This window comes from Phascolarctos cinereus, unplaced genomic scaffold, assembly GCF_003287225.1.
Source record: "Phascolarctos cinereus isolate Bilbo 61053 unplaced genomic scaffold, phaCin_HiC Scaffold_5;HRSCAF=322, whole genome shotgun sequence".
In the NCBI taxonomy this organism is placed as follows: domain Eukaryota; kingdom Metazoa; phylum Chordata; class Mammalia; order Diprotodontia; family Phascolarctidae; genus Phascolarctos; species Phascolarctos cinereus.
Window position 1 is genome coordinate 15,988,816 of NW_027555958.1, and position 21,732 is coordinate 16,010,547.

Here is a 21,732-nt window from a genome sequence, read left to right on the forward strand (position 1 = left end):
CTCTCTGGGCCCAATGTGGGCACATATATAAAATGGGAGCTCTCTCCCTGTGTCTCCCTGCTCCTACACCTGTTCTACACCCTCCCTGCAATCGATAACCCCTCTACCCCTTCCTATTCTCCTAGGCCATCTCCCTCTACTCCAATCCTCCCTCTTTCCCTTCACCATCTTGACCCTGTGATGGGTCACTTCAACCATATGTTATCAGGTACCTTGAACTCTTGGCTTATGGACAGGCAAGTCTTGCTAGAGTTAGCTCCACTATCTACCTTACTCTTCCTGCTCTTGGGACTCTATAAATGCAATAAGGCAGGATGAAAAGAGTTCTGTTTCTGAAAGGGCCTGGATTCAAATTTCATTTCTGTTTACTAACTGTGTGAGGCTGAGCAGCTCAATTAGCTTCCCTGGGTCTCCATTTCCTCATTTGTAAAATGGAAGTGAATTAGATTAGACGGTCTCTTAGGTCTGTTGGGGAAAAAAAATACTGTATTCTGCACTGGGGAAACAAGTCTGTCAGAAATAACTTTATTAATTGAAATCATTCAAGTTTAAGCATTTTCCTGCTCAGAGGGAAACAAGTCCAAACCAACAGAGAATTCTCCTGCTCCTGGCAATCTCCCTAACACAGACTGTGAAATGTAGTGCTTCCTAGAGAGTCATTACCTAAACAGGTGGGAATAGGCAACGGTGTTTTATCACCTACTTTATGGCATCCCACTTTCAACCTGTTTCCCACTCTTCATCCATTTTCTTAACCTTTTACATGCTCTCCCAGCTGAAGGTGGGCTTTTGAAAAAGAGGGTGAAAGGAATTAGGGGATGGGTTTGTTTTTCTAGAAGCTTGGTGAAATACTGGTTGTACTTCATTCAGGTAAGGACTTTTAATGGAGGAAATATTTATTTCCTAACATTTTCTTCAAGAAGCAGGAGGCCTTCATATCCTCCCATAGGCCCCTTCTCACTCTAGGTCTATAATCTTATATGTGGCCTTGGACCAGTCATTCACTTCTCTTCATCTGCAGAAGGAGAAGGTTGCACTGGATGGCCTTTGAAGTCCTTTTCAGCTCAAAATCTGGGCTCCTGCGACCTGGAGTAATTAGATTCCTTCAGATTTATGCCATCTGATCTTAACTGGGCCCTCCTACCACCCAGCAAGCCTTTTATTCTCCACTCCCTCCCCTGTTCAGCTCCCTCTTAGATGTCTTCCCCCAATTGGATGTAAGCTCCTTGAGAGCAGGGACCATCTTTTTTTTTTTTTAGCTCCTATTTAGATTCCTTGCAAGTGCTTAAGGAATACTTGTTGACTCACTGACTGATGTTGAATGAATCCCTACAAAGACCATTCCAAACTTTCTCCTCTCTCCTCTTCATCACACCCACCCATAAACACCAAAACATCCATAGGGTTAGCACCTGCAGTTGCATTGGTATGGGCTGTAGACCCTCCTCCCCAAAGCATTTAGAACCCCAGCACCTGAGAAAAGCCTAAAACCTGGATTGGCCAATCAGGAGAGACATTTCAGCCAACTCTGGGCTTAATCTACCATGACGCTTTGTGTGTCCTGGACATGCATTGCCCTGCTCTCTGGGTGAACTAAGAATGCCCCTTCCTGTGTCAGCAACCATAGCCCTGGATGAGACTGACCAACAGCATTCTTACTGTTTGTGATTACTAAGGACAGGATAGCCGGGACCAGGCATTGTCTTGAAAAGGGGGACTTTTCTAATCTTGGTATCCTATGGACACATTCTATGGTAAACACAGATATCTCAGAACTATGATTTCAACTGACACTTTGACATTCTCCTGTCTTATTGTATTTACAAACTGTTCACTTCAGAAATTCCTTTCTCATACCATGGTTAAACATTTGGAGACCATAATTTCGGCTGACATAGGCATCCTGAGCCAGAAAGGGAGGGAATTGCTGTGAACAGATAGGGTCTGCTTTGCCTGTCCTCTTTGAGCTCATTTACATGATGAATTCCCGTGCGTATCTGTATACACGTTCCACAAGCTTTGAGAGAAATAAATACTCATACTGCAGCCTAATTTCATTTGTCTTTCTAAGAGCAAACTCAGTAAAGGCTGATGCTAACTACCCTCCTCCAGGGTAAATAATAGCCACTTCCCAGTTTGCTGTCAAGTGCATTTAGATAAGTTCAAATTAAAACAAATTCACACCCATTCAATCGCCAAAAAAAAAATAAATAAACGAGTGACTGGTGGAAAACTTCATTGTCTCACAGTCAACATGATGAATCAGCCTCTCTGAACCAAGCTGGACCACTTCTTAGACAGCAGACCTATGCCGACCTATGCAGTCCACCATGAGGCCCAACGCAGAAGCCTTCTTTACCATCATGGCCTGGTTGTACTCCATATCACCAACTGCTTCCCGGCTCATAGTAAGTCTTCAATAAATGCTCGTTGAATTGGCTTGGCAGCTAAGTGGCCCAGAGACTAGAGCACTGGGCCTGGAATCAGGATGACCTGAGTCTACATAGTTATGTGACCCTGGGCAAGTCACTTAACCTGTTTGCCTCGGTTTCCTCAGCTGTGAATTGGAGATGATAATAGCACCTACTTCACATGGCTGTTGTGAGGATCAAATGAGACAATATTTGGAGAACGCTTACTGCGGCATGTAGTAGGCACTATGTAAATACTAGTTATTTTTATCATTTAATTGAGTTATTTTGTTTATTATACTTTAATGGTTTAAATTTTCAAATAAAACTTCAGATAAAATGAACTGAAATGAACTTCAGATAAAAATGTCTTTTGTAAGGACAGACTCTCAGAGCTGGAAAGAAACTTGGAGATCACCTATTCTGACCCCTTCATTTTTCAGATGATGAGACTGAGACGCAGAAAGGTAAAGTGATGTGTCAGAGATCTCACAAGCATCAGGTAGCAGAGCTGGAATTTGAACCCAGGTCTTCTGATTCATTCTCGAAGAGGACCAATGACATCAGCAGAGTGATGTCTTGACTTGCAGGTGAATTGGATTTAAGTGAGGCAGAGCTGTGCAAAGTCATCAGCCCCACTCTCTCCTCCACAGTCATGGAAGTCCCATGGCAAGACATAGGTTAGGATGACAGGTCTTCTGATTTATTATTTGGGACTGTAATCCCCAGCTGTAAACTGGAGATCGTAATGACTGGAATACACACTTCTCCAACATTTTTTGAAAATCAGACCCGTGGTTATCTGGATAAAAGGAACTGCCAGGTGAGGAAAGTCTTCTATGCTATCCTATATGATTTCTAACAGGTTTCATTCATTGATTAATTAATGTATATTTATATCATACATAAATATATGTAATTATATATATATATATATATATATATATATATATATATATATTTATATATAGAAAGTCTAGTACACACACCCCTCCCAGGGTTATTGCGAGCATCAAATGAGATCATGATTATGAAGTGCTTAGAGCAGCGGCACACAGTAGGTGCTATATAGATGTTGGTTATTATTATTATTTTTACTATTTTCTGAAGAGAAAACTGAGAGTGTGAATAAATGCCACACAAATAGATGATTCTGCAGTACAACTTCTCAGGGGCCTGCTGGGTAGAGAGTGAAAATCAGCAAAGTCAGGAAATGCTACTTCAACGAAGGGAAATTGTGGTTAAGATGAGTTTTTATTGCCCCATGCTCTTGAGCTATGGGAGCCATCACATTTTAGCATTTAGCCTGTAACTTCTAGTATTAACCAGTTTTCAGCTGATTTTCCTCTATCACACCATAAGGCGTCAATACAGAAAGGACTCATGCAGGTGCGCTCCCCACCCCCACTGTACCCCAGATTTGCTTCCTCTGGGTGGAATCTTCAGATCCTGAATACAGATCCTGAAGCAGAGCAGAAACTAGGGTGGGGTAACTGAGGTGTTGCCCAGGGAAGCCACTATCCCAGTTCACCTCCACCTCACAACAGCCACACTCCAGGTGAAAGCCTCACTACCTAGCCCTCATTCCAACCCCTACCACTGAAACTTGGATCCGCTCTATTCCTCTGACTCCCTAGCAATGGCTTATATAGGCTAATATTTTTATAGTATTAGCATTTTTTCCAATTACACGTAAAGATAGTTTTCACTCATTTTTGTAAAATTTTGAGTTCCAAATTTTCTCCCTCCCTCCCTTCCCTCTTCCCTCCCCAAGACAGCAAGCAATCTGATATAGGTTATACACATACAATAATGTTAAACATATTTCCACATTAGTCATTTTGTGAAAGAAGAATCAGAACAAAAGGGGAAATTACAAGAAAGAAAAAATAAAAAACAAAAAAGGTGAAAATAGTATGGTTCTGGGTAGGCTGAGTTAATACAATAAAAATGACAACTCTACCTAAATTAATTTACCTATCCAGTGCCATACCAATCAAACTACCAAAAATTATTTTATAGAACTAGAAAAGATAATAACAAAATTCATCTGAAGAATAAAAAGTCCAGAATATCAAGGGAACTAATGAAAAGAAATGCAAGGGAAGGTGGCCTAGCTATACCAAATCTTAAATTGTATTATAAAGCAGCAATCATCAAAACTACTTGGTATTGGCTAAGAAAAAGAGTGGTAGATCAGTGAAACAGTTAGACACACAAGACACAGTGGTCGACGCCTATAGTAATCTATTGTTTGATAAACCCAAAGACTCTAGCTTCTGGGATAAGAATTCACTATTTAACAAAAACCACTGGGGAAACTGGAAAATAGTACGACAGAAAGTAGACACAGATCAACATCTTACACCACATACCAAGATAAAGTCAAAAGGAGTACACAATTTAGATATAAAGACTGATACTAGAATCAAATTAAGAGAGCAAGGAATAGTTTACCTGTTAGATTTATGGAGAATGGAAGATTTTATGACCAAACAAGAGATAGAAAACATTGTGAAATGCAAAATGGATAATTTTGATTACATTAAATTGAAAAGTTTTTATACAAACAAAGCCAATGCAACCAAGATTAGAAGAGAAACAGAAAGCTGGGAAACAATTTTTACAAGCAATGTCTCTGATAAAGGCCTCATTTCTAAAATACATAAAGAACTGAGTCAAATTTATAAGAATACAAGTCATTCCTCAATTGCTAAATGGTCACAGGATATGAACAGGCAATTTTCAGAGGAAGAAATTAAAGCTATCTATAGTTATATGAAAAAATGCTCTAAATCACTATTAATTAGAGAAATGCAAATCAAAACAACTCTGAGGTACCACCTCATACCTATCAGATTGACTTAAATGACAGAATAGGGAAGTGATCAATATTGGAGAAGATGTGGGGAAATTTGAAACACTAATGCATCTTTGGTGGAGTTGTGAACTGATTCATCCCTTTGGAGAGCAATTTGGAACTATTCCCAAAGGGCTATAAAACTGTACCTACCTTTTCACCCAGCAATAGCACTTCTAAGGCTGTATCCCAAAGCGAACATAAAAATGGGAAAAAGACTCACAGGTACAAAAATATTCACAGCAGCTCTTTTTGTGATGGCCAAGAATTAGAAATTGAGGGGATGCCCATCAGTTGGGGAATGGCTGAACAAGCTGTAGTTAGGAATGTGATGGAATATCATTGTTCCATAACAAATGATGAGCAGGCTGACTTCAGAAAAACCCGGAAAGACTTGAATGAACTGAAGCTGAGTGAAGTGAGCAGAACCAAGAGAACCTTGTACACAGTAACAACATTGTTCAATGACTAACTGTGATAGACTTAACTCTTCTCATCAATGTAAGACAGCTCTAAAAGATTCATGATGGAAAATGCTATCCATATCCAGAAAAAGAACTATGGAATCTGAATGCAGATTGAAGCATACTATTTGCTCTCTCTCTCTCTCTTTTTGGTTTCTTCTTTCTTGTGATGTTTCCCATTAGTTCTAATTCTTCTTTACAATGTGACTAATGTGAAAATATGTTTAATATGAATGTATATGTAGAGCCTATATCAGATTGCACATCATCTTGGGGAGAGGAAAAGGGGGTGGAGAAAATTTAGAACCCAAAATCCTATAGAAATGAATGTTGAAAACTAAAAATCAAGAAAGAAAGAAAGAAAGAAAGAAAGAAAGAAAGAAAGAAAGAAAGAAAGAAAGAAAGAAAGAAAGAAAGAAAGAAAGAAAGAAAGAAAATAGTATGCTTCGATCTGCATTCAGATTCCATAGTTCTTTCTCTGGATGTGGTTAGCATTTTCCATCATGGGTCTTCTGGAATTGTCTTGGATCCTTGCATTGCTGAAAAGAGATAAGTCTTACACAGTTGTTCATTGTACAATAATACTGTTACCATGTACGGTGTTCTCCTGGTCTTGCTCACTTCACTCGACATTAGTTCATGTAAGTCTTTCCAAGTTTTTCTGAAGTCCTAGGCTAATATTTTTCCCTCTGAGGCAATATAAGCTCCTTGAGGGCAGGGACTGTTGCATTTTTGTCTTTTTATCCCCTGAGCTTAGCATGGGACCTGGCACAGAATAGCCACTTAATATATGCTTGTAACCTACCCCACCCCACTTTATGGCTCCCCTTTATGTATTATCTTCTTGTATTATAATGTAAACTGTTTGTGGGTAGGGATAGAGATTCTGAAAGGGGGCAATACCACCCCTTGGGGGCATGCTAGAATGATGGGGGGAGCAGTAGTAGCTTCAGGTGCAATTGTGGGGGCATTGAATGAAAATAAAGAAGTGGTGGAAGTCTACAGAAAGAAGACAAGAAAACTTCAAAAAAATATTCTTACATGTTTCATCTGTTGCATAACAGAGTTAAAATCATAGTGATTACATTATTTTCTAAATAAACACACAAAATCCAAGTTACAACTGAACAGTAATCAAGTCTGCCAACAGGCCTTAACAAGCAAGTGTTGGCAGGCCAGTGTGTTGTGCATTGTCAGGAAGTCCAGCAGGCATCAGCAGGAATGTGTGTATATAATGACTTGTTTATAATATGAAAGTAGCATAACACAACGTTGCATCATCAAAATTTCAGTGCAGGAAAAAAACTCACAAATTTGCAATAAGTTATTAAATTTAAGATATGTCACTTATAAAATAAAAATATTTTATATATTTTTTGAAATGATGCAAATTTAAAACATTTTAAAAACCCTTTAATGGGTTAAGGATTTCTGGGGAGGGGGTGCTGAGAAATTTTTTTTCTTTTTGAAAAGGGAGTAGTAGGCCAATGAAGTTTGGGAACCTCTGCTGTACTCAAATATTTACAACACCTGCAACTGACTCAGTGCTTGGCACGTGGTAAGAGCGAAATAAAAGCTTGTTGATAGATATGATTGATTGACTGGTCTTTCCACACTTCAGAAACCTTCTGCCACTAATCCCAACAATCTCCCGTTTTCAAGATTTGTGCCACCCACCAATGCAGGAAGAACTGACAAAATGGGACAAGGCCCTCAACCCCATCATACCACAAAAAGCCGCCCATAGGCAGAGTGCCACAATGAAAAGAGCAGGATCTGGAATCAGAGGACCTGGGTTCAAATCTCGGCTCTGCCTTTTCTAACCATGTGACCTCTGGAAAATTTCTTAATCTCTCTGGGCCTCAGTTTCCTTATCTGTATGATGAGGGGATTGACTTCAAGGACCTCCAAGGTCTTTTCCAGCTCTGTATTCGTGATTCTATGACATATTCTATTCTCCATCCTCACCTCTGAAAAAAGTCCTCAGTATTTAAGAACGTAGGCAGCTAGGGGGCACCGTAGAGCATAGAGCATGGAGCCCTGTGTCAAGAAGACTCATCTTCCTGAGTTCAAATACAGCACAGACATGTACTAGCTGGGTGACCCTGGGCAAGTCATTTAACTCTATTTGCCTCAGTTCCTCAACTCTAAAATGAGCTGGAAAAAGGAATGACGAATCACTCCAGTAACTTTGCCAGGAAAATCCCAAATGAAGAGTCGGACGTGACTGAACGACATCAATCTAAAAATAGCTTTAAGGCAGAGCCATGGTGGGCTCCAGCCCCTCTCAAATCACCTTGTCTCTATGTTGTATATCCCTACATGGTGCTTCCCCCAATATACTGGAAGATAGGATTTCATCTTGGTTTTTTGTAGCCCCTTACACAGTACCTGGCATATAGTGGGATGCTTAATAAAGGCTTGTTGATGGATGGATTGATTGATTGACTCCAAGCTTCCACCACCCACCCCCATGCCTCTTTGGCTACTGGTAAAAGAATGTTTCACCCAGAGTCTGGAAAACCGGAATTCAGATCCAGCCTCTGAACTCACTAACTATGTGACCCTGGCCAAGTCAGTTAACCTCTGTCTCCCTCAGTTTCCTCATCGATAAAGTGAGAATAGCAGCATCTACCTCCCAGAGTTGTTGTGAATGTAAAATGAGGTAATAATTGTAAAGTGTTCTGCAGACTTTAAAGAGTTTAGTCAAGGCTAGCTAATGAGACACCAAAACAAATCCCTACGTGCTTCTCTCGTAGGATTCTCCCTTTGCTCATCACCCAAATGTGCCTCCTTCCCCTGACCTTACAGGACTTGGTCTCAGCAGAAACCTTGGAAATTGTTTGATCCAACCTGTCCATTTTGCAGATGAGGAGACTGAAGCCCAGAAAAGGACTTGTCAAGGTCATAGCTTATATAGCTTCCCGGACAGGTGCTCCAGCCATGATGCTTATGGCAGCCCCTCCTCACCCCATGCTACAGCCTCAGTCACTATTGAAAAGAGGATTTATCTTATGGGCCACTGGCAGGGGAAAGGGAAAGGAAAGCCATAGATAAAGCGAAAGATCTTTTTAATTTTTTTCACAATTACACGCAAAAAACATCTTTCAACATTTACTCCTTTAAAATTTTGAGTTCTTCATGCTGAATGAAGTGAGTAGAATCAGAACATTGTACACAGTAACGGCCACATTGTGCAATGACTAATATTGATAGACTTAGGTCTTCTCAGCAATACAAGGATCTAAGACATTTCCAAAAGCCTCATGGTGGAAAATGCTATCCACATCCAGAGAAAGAACTATGGAGTTTGACTGCAGATCAAAGCATACGATTTGCTCTTTTTTTCCCCCATTTTCTTTTGTTTCCTCTTTCTGATGGTTCCTCCCATTGGTTCTAATTCTTCTTTATAGCATGACTAATGTGAAAATATGTTTAGTATGAATGTGTATGTACAGCCTATATCAGATTGCATGCCATCTTGAGGAGGGGGGAGGAGAGGGAGTGGGAGAAAATTTAATACTCAAAATCTTATGGAAATGAATGTGGAAAACTAAAAACAAGTAAATTAATTTAAAAAATAAAATTTTGAGTTCCAAATTCTCTCCCTCCTATCCTCTCCTCCCGCCTCCCTGAGATGATACGCAATTTGATAAAGGTTATGCATGTACAATTATGCAAAACATTTCATATTAGTCATGTTATGAAAAAACACAGGCCAAAAAGCCCCACAAAAAAATATAAAGTGAAAAATATTCTGCTTTGATCTGCATTCAGACTCCATCAGTTCTCTCTGGATGTGGAGCGCATTTTCATCAAGAGTCTTTTGGAATTATCTTTGATCATTGTACTGCTGAGAAGAGCTAAAGCATTCATAGTTGTCTATCCTTACAATATTGCTGTTACTGCGTACAATGTTCTGTGGTTTTGCTCACTTCACAAAGTATCTTTTTAAAAATATATGTATTTTCATTTACTTTATTAAATATTTCCCAATTACATTTTTAAAAACTTTTAACATTTTTAATTTTTAAATTTTGAGTTCCAAATTCTCTCCCTCCTTTTTGCCCTTCCCCGTTTGAGAAGGCAAGCAATATGATATTGAGTATATATGAAGTCATACAAAACATATTTCCATATTAGTCGTGTTACGAAAGAAACACCCACATATACACAAACCAAGAAAAATAAAGAAAGTAAAAAAAAAATCTGCTTCAGTCTACACTCAGAGCTCATTAGTTTTCTCTCGGGAGGTGGATAGCATTTTTCATTTTGGGTCCTTTGGAATTGTCTTGGATTATTGTCTTAATTAGAGTAACTAAGTCTTACACGGTTGATCATTGTACAATATTATTGTTACTGTACACAATGTTATCCTAGTTCTGCTTTCTTCACTTTGCGTCAGTTCATATGTCTTCCCAGGTTTTTCTGAAATCAGCCTGCTCATTATTTCTTACAGCACAACAGCATTCCATCACAATACTGCAACTTATTCAGCCATTCCCCACCACAAAAAGAATTGCTGTAACTCCTTTTGTAGAAATAGGTCCTTTTCCTTTCATCAATTTTTTGCCACCATAAAAAGAGCAAAGCAAAATATCTTGATTAAAATCTAGACCCAGCACACAGCCAGCTATAAATATTGGCTGGCTTCCATTTCTTGAGTTGCCTTTCTGCTGGCTCAGGGCCTACCCCCACCACCTGAACTTGGCCTTCGGACTAGTTGGTGATTTCCAGCCACTGGTTTTTACTCTATTGTATGGAAGAGTAAGAAAGCTGGTCTTTCCCTGATCTGATCACAGAAAAGGGGTCAGAGGAAGAACTGGTTAACTGTAAAATGTAGCTGGTGATCTCTTCAGGAGACATCATTAGTCCATGGAGGGACTAATGGAGCCCTTCCATGAAATCAAGAATAATGGGTCTCTCCTCAGGGGGATCTCAGTTCACTGAGCCCAGAAGATGGGCTCCTAGAGGAGGAGGAGCAGGGAGTGAGACATAGGAGATATACAAAGAAGCAGAGGCAGAGGCAAGAGACAAACCAGCTGGAGAGTCTTTGTTCCCCGGAGGAAGCTCGTGGGTTTCCTGGAGGGAAGCCACGCTGCACCTGGCCTCTCCAGAGAACTGTGCGGAGATGGCAGAGATGCCAGCAGAGGGAGGGGAAGCAGTGACGAGTAGCAAGGACTTGACAGGTGAGGCAAGCGATTCCGAGAACTCCTCCAGGAAAAGGAGGAGACATTGTGGCACAGCCCATAGTTTCTCAACCAAGAGGAAGTGACCTGGAGCTGAAGAGCCACAAGGGACAGGACTATGATGTAGATGGTCAAATGGGGACATTGGGGCCCTTCACCAGTGCTGGGAGTTGTGTGGATAAGGCTGGTCTGGAGGTGAAAGAGGTTGTCTTTCTACAGACCCCAAGTGCTTTGCCGTATTGAGGAAACTTCAACACTGATGGAGTGTTATCAGCCTGGAATGCTGGACAGGTCTGTAGGGAAAGTGAGGTTTGCTCTAAGATTTACTTTTCTTTTCTTTTTTCCTTTTCAATTCCTTTATTAGAAATATCAAAAGTTGATTACAATTCCACACATAGTTTTACAAAGTTCACATGTAGTGATACTATTAATATTCAGGTCTCAACCACATAAGTAATGTAACCAGTGCTTCTTAAATAAAGGGATAATATGACAATTCAAGCAGCCAGGCGGCACGATGGATAGAACGGTGGGCATGGAGTCAGGAAGACTCATCTTCCTGAATTCAAATCTGGCCTCAGACACTTACTAGCTGTGTGACCCTGGGCAAGTCACTTCACTATGCCTCAATTTCCTCATCTTTAAAAATGAACTGGAGAAGGAAATGGCAAACTGCTTTAGTATCTTTGCCAAGAAAACCCTAAATGGGGCTATGAAGAGTCAGACATGGCTGAAATGATCCAACATGACAATTCAGGTAAACTGACCTGCAGAAAGCAGAGTCCTGATAATCCCTTAGGCCCTATGCAGAAGTTACTGCCTAATGGTACCCTGAGTTGGGTTAGATTTTAGTTACTTAGAAGAGCCTAGTTATAGAGCTAGATTGCCTCTGAGGTCCCTTTCCATTTCAGCCCTCTCATTTTTAAAATTTTTAATTAATTAATTTATTTTTAGCTTTCAACATTCATTTCCATAAGCTTTTGAGTTTTCAATTTTCTCCCGTTCTCTTCCCTTCCCTCTCCCTCCCCAAGATGGCGTTCAGCCTCCTCATTTTACATACAAGGGGAAAAAAAGTAAAAGTACTATCTCTCTGCAAATCCACTTCCACAAAGCCAAGCCACAAAGAAGGAACTCCACATTAGCTATTGCTCATTGCAGTCCGTAGCTTTCCAAAGAGCCTGCTCTGAAAAATCGACAAAGGGTACGTTACCAAATTTCACACGGCAGATAGGGTCTGTACACTTTTTTGTTTTACAACATTAAACAAAAAGGAAGAAGTCATTCAACTTGGGAAAAAGCGGTCCACAGAACCAGGTTAGTACACAACGTCTAACTTGCATTTCTGCTTGGCTATTGCCAGAGGTGGTCAACAGTGTGACCAAACACTGGGTGCAAGTGCACAGACACAAAATGGAGAAAGGTTTTTTGTCAGGGATGATGCATCATGATCTTCAACATGGGAGATTGTGTCTCCAAAAAATGAGACTCACGTGTTACCAGTCCCCAATGGGACAGAGCATCAGTCCAAGTATGCCTTAGTTAAGGTTTGTGTTGATTGCGGTTTTAATTTTTTTGAGGTAGATTTCTGAAGAGACTGTCCGGCAATGTCAGACAGACTCATGTCCGTCATCAGAATGACAGACATCAAGGAGTCATCAGAATGACCTTTGTTCACCCACATCAAGCTATATTTCTCATTGGGTTTGTACTTACAATACTCAGGGACGGAGAAGGGGTTTCCCCATCGGTAATGCTCCTATTTGTGGTCACTGTAAAGCTTGTCTCAAAGGTCCCAATATCAGTGAAAGGAACGGTAATTTGGATGGGTTGTCGATCCCCACTTTTTGATGGGGCCACGCCTCCTGTGTCACATATTCTTGTGTAAACAATTTGGTCCCCATCGGGCTTTTTGGATTTCAGCTCTAATGGGACAAGCACATTACCAATGGAGATGTTCTCCACTTGGAGAATGGTGGGCTAGGTCTTCACCTCCACCTTGTAAGAGAAACCAGTGAGTGGTTTGATGGTCCATTCTGACCGAAGTGTTGCTCAAAGAAGACCAGTCTGTTGTCAGGCTGGATCTGGAGGGTGATGAAGAGGCAGATGAGGCTCAGGACGTCCGCCATGGCTGAGCCACAGCTTTGGGATAATGTTGTTGGGGTGAGTGGGGGAGAGAGGTGGCTATAACCTAGGAAGAAGACCTCAGTCATTAGGGAGGAAGTGGAGGGAGGGGAAGGAGAAGAAACTGCAACCAGCTCTCAATTGACTTTCAAGTAGTCTCTCTCATTGACCCCTCCACCATGCCTCCCTGCCCACCCCCCAAGCTCATTGTCCTATAAGGCCCCATCAGCCTTGGGTCTCACACCTCCTCACTACCCTCTGCCCCTCTGACTAAAGGGTAGAGCTGTGAACTCCAAAACCTCCATTTAAGGAGGAAGATCAGCACAGTCATCTTCTCTTTTCCTACCTAGCTGCCCTCCTTTGCATCTTCTCTGACTCCCCCAACATGAATCCCCTCTTTTCAGCTTCCTTTAGTGTGTTGACTTCCCCCATTAGATTGGAATCCTGGAGGGATATTTGTATCCCCAGTGCTTAGCACAGCTTAAACAGTAAGTGTTTAATAAAAGTTGACTAATGCCAACTACTTTTCTCTTGTGGAAAGGTACAGCTTTAAGGTAGTACAGAATGCTGTATGAGATTCCTTGGAGAAGTCTTGACAGTTTATGGGCGCAGGTGCGGATCCTTTGAGTTTCGTGTTGGGTTAAATAAGATCTGTCCTAGACTCTCCAAGTTGTTAGCCCGGACGCTTGCACGGGAGCTGAGATCGTGGGTCATCGCAGCAAAGCTCCAGAGCGGGAAGGAATGTTGGAGGCTATCAAACCCAGCCTTCTTCCCTTCATTTTACAGATGAAGAAACTGCGTCTCCAAAGAGTTAAATAATGACCAAAATCATAAAAGTAGTGTCTGAGACAGTCGGGATTTGAACTCACATTGACCGTCAAGCTGCTCACTGGTTCCTCTTACAGGTGGAGGTGAAGCCCCCCCACTCTCCACGCTGATTCCACAGCCAATGTTCCTTCCGCTGTATCATCCTTTTGTTTTGGAGAGCTAGACGTGAACCAGAATTGGACATTCTCAGGGAAAACCCTGGGTGGGGAACATGAACCAAAGAGTGTTTGTTGTTAGAAGCCCTGCAGATGAGCCCAGGCCTGGTAAAAGCAGAGCTACAGTTGGGAGCCCTAGGTAGAATGTGGTAAACACGTTCCCTGTCCTCTACGTAGCGGTCATTCAGTTAGGATTTGTGAGCTATGCCAGCTTAAGAAATTGTTAGATGAATTTAGTTTCCAGCAATATATTCCTTGGCAGTCACATTTGTACATGAGAGTTTCCATCTCTCAGCCTCTCTATTTAAAATGCAGATGCCTCTAGGAAGTGGGACATTAACACTTGGTGACCACCGGAAGGCTTGTTGGGGCAGCCAGAGCTGGCATCCGTGCCCAAATCTTGTCTGAAGGCATATCTTGGAAAATGGAAGTTTGGGGTGAGTTTTTGGGCTGACAAAGATGTAGAGATGTTTCCTGGAAAGTACCTCACTGGCCAAGGAGCTGGAGTGCATGTGGGAGATGGCTGCCTGGGGCACACAACAGAAATCTCCAGCGTGTTCTGAGTCAAGGGCTAAAGGGGACTGCCACAACTCAAACCCAATCACTGAGAATATGTGAGGGCACGGAACACAAGCCAGACAGAGTGGTGCAGGATGCTGTCCCCGTGCTCCTGCAGGCTCAGAATCAGGTGAATTCTACACTTCCGTCCTCTGCCTCCTCCTCTCATCCTCTTGTTCTCTCTCTACAGAGAGATGACTCTGCCCTTCCAATCCTCATTAACTGAGTCTATTTTCCGTTTCATCACTTGCTTTAAAAGAAATTGGTTTCACTAAGATTACATGGCATTATTACTATACTGATTTTTGTACCCTTAGAAGTTAAATGCAATTGAAATGCTGATGTATGAGGAGTGGGGAAGGAGAGAGGAGAAGAAGGAGGGGGTGGAGGAGGAGAGGGTAAGGGGAAATGAAGGAGAGAGACAGACAGACAGATGGACAAATGACAGACAGAGACAGAGAAAAGGATGGAGGGAAGGAGATGGAGAGAGAGAAAGAGAGAAGGAAGGAGATCAAGAAAGAGAAAGAGAGAGGGAGAGAGGGAGGTAGAGGAATAGGGAGGAAGATGGAGAGAGAGAAAGAGAGAAGGAAGGAGATCAAGAAAGAGAAAGAGAGAGGGAGAGAGGGAGGTAGAGGAATAGGGAGGAAGATAGAGAGAGAAAGGAGACAGAGAGGGACAGAAAATAAGGAGAGACTGAAAGAAAGATAGGGAGAGGGAAAAAAGTGGGAGGAGAGAGATGAAGAGGGAGTTTTCTTAATTGCTGGGAACATTCCCAACATGGGGGTGCAGAGCTAAACTAAAATAAGGTTTTATTGACTCATTTCATATAGCTTCAATTAGGGCAGTTGCTTCAGATACATCTGGTTCTTTTATTCCTTCCATGCAGCTTGAGGAAAGGGGTTAACTGACTGACTAGAAGCTTAAAACACAAGGCGTCTCCCACTTGAGGGCCTGTCCTGCTCACCAGCCCTTTTCCTTCTGCCCTCTACACTACGAGAAACATATACACCCCCGCTAAGAAGATGTGAGACTGGAATGAGCCGCATGGTCACTGGAGAATACATTGGGAGCTGGAAAGGATGTCCAAAATCATCAAATCCCTTCCATCATTTTGTCCAGAAGCATTGAATGCCTTGTAGCCAACCTGGGCTTTGAGCCTTGCACAGCTAGCCCTAAATCCACAGCTCTTCCCGCCCCACCAGATGCTGGATATACAGATTAGGCCTCCCCAAAGAAGAGGTCAGGTGTGCATGGGTGTGGGGGAAAGGGGCTGTTTGCCTGAAACTGGGATCCAGGAGTCAGCAAACCTCAGTGGCAAGTCCCTGGTCTGACCAAAACTGCTTGTGCGGCTGCCCTTGCCTCAGGTTCCTCATCTGTAAAATGAAGGGGCTGGATTAGGGCGTTTCTGAGGCTCTTTCTTTCCTCGTGATCATGACCCATCTCAACTATGATTCTCTCTGCCAGGTTGAAAAGGAGGAGGACCCACAATGAGCCTAGGAGAAGTCAGTGCCCGAGAGAGCAGGCCCAGAAGGGATCAAGGGGCTTGCCCCAAAGAACGTCGGTGCTTCAGGATTTTGCTGCAGCCAACTGACCCAAGGGACACCCCCACTGCCTGATTTCTTGTTTGACCTCAGGACTCAGACCTGAAGGCCTCAGGAAGGGTTCCTCCTCAGCTACAGGAAATCATTTAGAAAACTGCTTATTTTGGGGGGAAACAGAGATTAGGAAAGGAAGTTCCACAGGATGCAAATGTCTGAGGCCAGAGAGCTCAGAACGGAAGCCTGTGGAGGGAGGCCCACCGAAGCCTCCTTCTTTCTTGTCTCTGAGCTGCCTTTCAATAAACACCCCATATCCTGATTTCTGGCCCGGCTGAGAAAATATGATTGACTTGCAAATTTATTTATAAGCTCCTCTCCCTGGGAAGGGCTTTTCTAAGCGCCCTTCCCACTCTGGGAGGCTGAAATTTTATGAGTTTAGTATGGGGGCAATTCTTCCACAATAAGGGTTCCAAAAAGCGACAGCTCTGCCCTGGGACAGGGGAAGTCTGCCCCGTGCAAGAGTGACCCTCAGGCCTTGTCCCATCCCCGGGGGATGCTTTCATATGTCCCAGTTTGCCTCCCACCACCATCTGTCACCACAGGCAGCACGGGCCAATGGAAAGAGTCTTTAGTCGGAGGACTTGGGTTCAAATCCTGCCTTTGACCTCACGTAAGTCACTTAGGTTCCCAGGGTTTCAGTTCCCTCATCCATAAAATGATTGAGCTAAATGGTTGCTGAGGTCCCTTCCAGCTCTAAAACTATGATCTTTCTACCACTAACTCCTTGTGTGATCTCGAACAAGTGATTTTTACTTCTTTGAAGCTCAGTGTTCTTGTCTGTGAAATGGGAGTATTCATCTATAGGACCCCTATTTGAGCTTTAAATCTATGATCTTGTGATCTCCAAAAATATAGAGGGAAAGGTAGCATCTTCAGAAAACTCAAGATAGGAGCATACGAAGTTACAGAACAGATACATCAAGGGGCAATTGTTCTTAAAAAAAAAAAGGGTGTTCGGAAGGGTTCCTTTAAAATGTGAGTGACCGCAGTGGATAGAGCACCAGCCCTGGATTCAGGAGGACCTGAGTTCAAATCCTGCCTAAGACACATAACACTTACTAGCTGTGTGACCCTGGGCAAGTCACTTAACCCCATTGCCTAGCCAAAAAAATATAAAAAAAAATTTTAAAAATAAAATGTGAGTGATACCTAGGAATATTGTAGCCAAATTCCAGAGTTCCCAGGTCAAGGAGAAAATATTGTAAGCAACCAGAAAGAAATAATTCAAGTATTGCAAAAACACAGTCAGGATAACACAAGATTTAGCGGCTTCTATATTAAGGGACTGGAGGACTTGGAATATGATATTCCAGAGGGCGAAGGAGATAGGATTACATCCAAGAATCCCCTACCCAGAAAAACTGAGTATAATCCTGCAGGGGGAAAAAATGGTCATTCAATGAAATAGGGGAGTTTCAAGCATTCTCCATGAAAAGACCAAAGCTAAATAGAAAACTTGACTTTCCAATATAAGACTCAATTGAAACGTGAAGAGGTAAACAGGAAAAAGAAATCATAAAAGACTTATTAAGGTTGAACTGTTTACATTCCTGCATAGAAAGATGATATTTGTAACCCATGAGACCTTTGTCAGTATTAAGGTAGTTGGAGGGAAAAAATTATATGTATGTATATATACAGATAGATAGATAGAGGGCACAGGGTGAGTTGAAGATGAAGCGGTGATAGCTGAAGAACAAAATTAAGGGGTGAGAGGATTATACTGGGAGAAGGAGAAAGGAAGAAGTAGAATGGGGTAAATTATCTCACATAAAACAGACAAGAAAAGGCTTTTACAGTGGAAGGGAAACGGGGGAAGGTGAGAGGGAATGAGTGAATCTTATTCTCATAGGATTTGGCTTAAGGAGGGAATAACATACACACTCAGTTGGGTATGGAAATCTATCTTACCTTACAGGAAAATAGGGGAGGAAGGGGACAAGAGAGCAGGGAGATGCTAGAGGGGAGGGCAGATTGGGGGGACGGGGTAGTCAGAAGCAAATACTTCTGAGGAGGTATGGGGTCAAAAGAGAGAATAGAATAAATGGGGGGGTGGGATAGGATGAAAGGAAATATACTTAGTTTTTCACAACATGATTACCATGGAAGTGTTTTGCATGACTACATATGTATAACCTGTATCAAGTTGCTTGCCTTTTCGATGAGGGTGGATGGGGAGGGAGGAAGGGAGAAAATTTGGAACCCAAAGTTTTAAAAACACATGTTAAAAAAATTGTTTTCACATGCAACTGGGAAATAAGAAATATAGGAAATGGGGTATAGAAATCTATCCTGCCCTATAGGAAAATAGAAGGGGAAGGGGATAAGAGAAGGGAGGGAGAGATAGAAGGGAGGGTAGATTAGGGGAAGGAGTATACAGAATGCATGCCATCTTGAGGTGAGGGGAGGGATGAGATGGGGAGAAAATTTGGAACACAAAATCTTGTGGAAGTGAATGTTGAAAACTAAAAATAAATAAATTATCAAAAAAAAATAATGAAATGTGCATGATAGGAATCCTCAAGGGGTAATAAGGTGCTCACCACTAGAAGTGTTAGAGCAAAGGCTGTATCAAGAATTCTGTGAAAGAGACCAGATGGCAGGTTGCACTAGATGACCTTAAGGTCCCTTCCAACTCGGAATCTACAAAATGGTCACTCCGGGTGTTTGGGCATGGTTTTCAATCATCATAGAGAGGCTTTTGATTCTAAACCTATGATTTCATCATGTCAGAAATTCTGAAAGAGGAAACTCAGTCTATCAATGCAGAGCTGCACCCTAGAGTGAGCCTGCCTACACACACATACCCACCCCTTGTCCCTTCCTATTCCCACCATCCCCCACCCGGAAAAGTGACTTGTTCAGGGTCACACAGCCAGAATATGTCAGACACCAGACTGGCGCCCAAGTGCTCCTGACTCAGAACTACTCCACGCTGCCTCCTGAGAGAGAGTCCACCAGTAAGAAACACTTTGACCTGAAGTGACAGGAACCCTTGAGAACGGTCCAAAAGGAAGATGTATTCGGACAGAGAGCTGGCCCTGGAGCCTGACGCAAGTCACTCTTTTGAGACCTACTGACTGGGTGGCCCTGAGCAAGTCACTCAACCTGACACTGCTCTAGGCAGCTTGTTAAGTCCATGGAGAAGGTCAGCAAAGCACTGATCCCAGATGATTCTGAAGGACTTAGGATGAAAAATGCTACCCCTCTCCAGAGAAAGAACTGACGACATCTGAATGCAGAGTGAAGCAGACTTTTTTTAAAAAGCTTTATTTTTCTTGAGGTTTGGTTTTTTTTTGGTCTGTGTTTCCTTTCACAACATGACTAATATGGAAACATGTTTTGCACGACCACAATGTATAACTTACATCAAATTGCTTTTCTTCTCACTAAGGGGGCAGGGAACGGAGGGAGGGAGAGAATTTGGAACTCAAAATTTTTAAAAATGTTTTTACATATAATTGTGGGAAAATAATTTTTAAAAAAACACTATAGAGAAGGTACCAACCTGCACTGGTAGAGGGACATACCTCATCCAGGTGTTCACTGAACCAAAGAAATCATAGATTTAATCCACAGTGTAAGTCTGGGAGGGAACTAGTTTTCATTTACAAAAATTCAAGTCACTCATCACTTTATCATAACTTTTACATAAAATGAGAAGGCCCCAAAGAGAGATCTTCAGTCTCTTTCTTTCTCCTTCCCTCTTGTCTTCCATATTTGGGGGCGGATATCATGGCACGCAGGCCCAAAACACACACACACACACACACACACACACACACACACACACACACATGCACACTTCTCCTTTTCTCCCTTTCCCATCCTGCCCCAGACTAAAACCTCTATCTGCCTTGGCCAAGGCCAACCCTTCTGACTCCAGAGCCAGTGCTGGCTCCAAGGACTGGCTCCTTGAAAGCCTCCAAAGAAGATTAAAAACCAGCTCTTTCCAGCTCATTGCAAGTCTCTGAGTAAAAGTCAAAGATCTAGATCACTATTCTAGGCTCTTTTCAAGGAGCCTGGGCCGTGCCCCTCCCTCCCTTTCTCAGGCCCCCTTCCCCTACGCACACACTCAGCACAAAATGGCAAAGATTAGTGGCTATGATTTTCCTAGATTCATAGAATCATAGATTCTGAGATGGAAGGGACTTTACACTTAGAAGTCTACTTCAGTCTCTCCCTTTCCCAATCAATCCCCTACACAGCTCTCGAAATGATATTTCTAAAGGTCTGGCCACATCCTTCCCATGTTGAAGAACCTTCAGCAGCCCCCTAGGCCTCTGGGCTCGAATCCTAAGTCTTCTATCCAGCACAGAAAGCCTTTCCCAATCTGACTCCAAGGTGTCTTTTCAGACTTACACATTACTCCCCCACCTTCTGACACTCTACATTCCAGCTCTTCCCAACACACAACATTCCACCTTACAGCTCTGTGACTCTGCCCAAACTGTCACTCACTCCTGGAATGTTGTCCTTCCTCACCTCTGCCATGGCACCCTCAGCTCCCTTCAAGACTTATCTCAGGCATCATCCCCTGGCCTACCAAAGACCTTTACTCACACTCCTGATTGCCAGTACTTTCTCTTTCCTTCCCCCCAGGAAATTACTTTGTATTTATTTGCATATATTTTGTATTTACCTGTCTATGCCAGAATCTCTGGACTCATCACCTGTATAGAGCTATTAAAAAAATGAGTCTTAAGCAGACATTAGCTGAGAGTTCACCAATATGGTGACATTTTTGAACCTGGCTTTCTGGGACTGTCCCTTTCCTCTTTTTTTTCTATACTCAACACTTAACACAGTGCGTGGCACATAGTGGGAGCTTAATAAGTGTTTATTGTTAATTATTGATATTAATACATGATATTATTGATACTAATAAGTGTTTGTTGATTGAGCATTCGGTGGAGGCAGATGGGGGCGAGCAAAGTCAGCAGTCTCCTGATAACTGCTTCCTGGCCCCTCCTTCTGAGACTTTGGTGGGCTACTGTTGCTTAATGGTGATCAGGGTTGGGAGGTGCCAGAGAGACCTCTGAGAGCCAACAGTGATTATTCGCGAGGCCATGTAAGAAACAAGCCAGAACATCTTCCTATCCTCCTGGCTGCATTCTAGGCAAGGGAGCAGCTCTCCATTCCCTTGACCACTCATTGGAGCTCTGTCTTCTCCTGTATAAACCTTTAGCTTCTTCCTCTCCTAAGTTGCCTCATATTTATCTTGTATGCATCATTAAGTGCTTAAATTTGTATATAGTTACATTCATATATGTTGTCTCCATGATAGAATGTCTGTTCCTTGAGGACAAGGACTGATTCTTTTTTTTTTTTTGACTCCCCAAGGCCTAACAGTGGCTGGCATACGGTAAAGATTTAAAAAATCCTTGTTAATTGGTTGATTGATTGATTCAAGCACTACATAGATGAGTCATTATTTGTCAGAGAATTTCTAAGAATCTCAGACAATATTTAGTCTAATTCATACCTGAAACCTCATCAATACTTTACCTCCTCTTTCCCCATCTCTCTCCTTTTTCTGTTTCTCCCT

General features: G+C 42.3%; 1 long non-coding RNA gene and 1 pseudogene across 2 annotated transcripts; one reads left to right on the forward strand and one right to left on the reverse strand.

The window, feature by feature from the left end:
- Positions 1–11,011: 11,011 nt before the first annotated feature.
- Positions 11,012–16,443, forward strand: LOC144457469 (uncharacterized). 2 transcript variants are annotated; one of them, XR_013486791.1, is made up of 2 exons: positions 11,012–11,215; positions 16,051–16,443. It is a non-coding gene; the product is annotated as an uncharacterized LOC144457469 (long non-coding RNA). The 2 variants fall into 2 exon arrangements; XR_013486790.1 differs by lacking the exon at positions 11,012–11,215 and adding an exon at positions 11,903–12,238.
- Positions 12,235–14,133, reverse strand: LOC144457468 (CB1 cannabinoid receptor-interacting protein 1 pseudogene; annotated as a pseudogene).
- Positions 16,444–21,732: the final 5,289 nt, after the last annotated feature.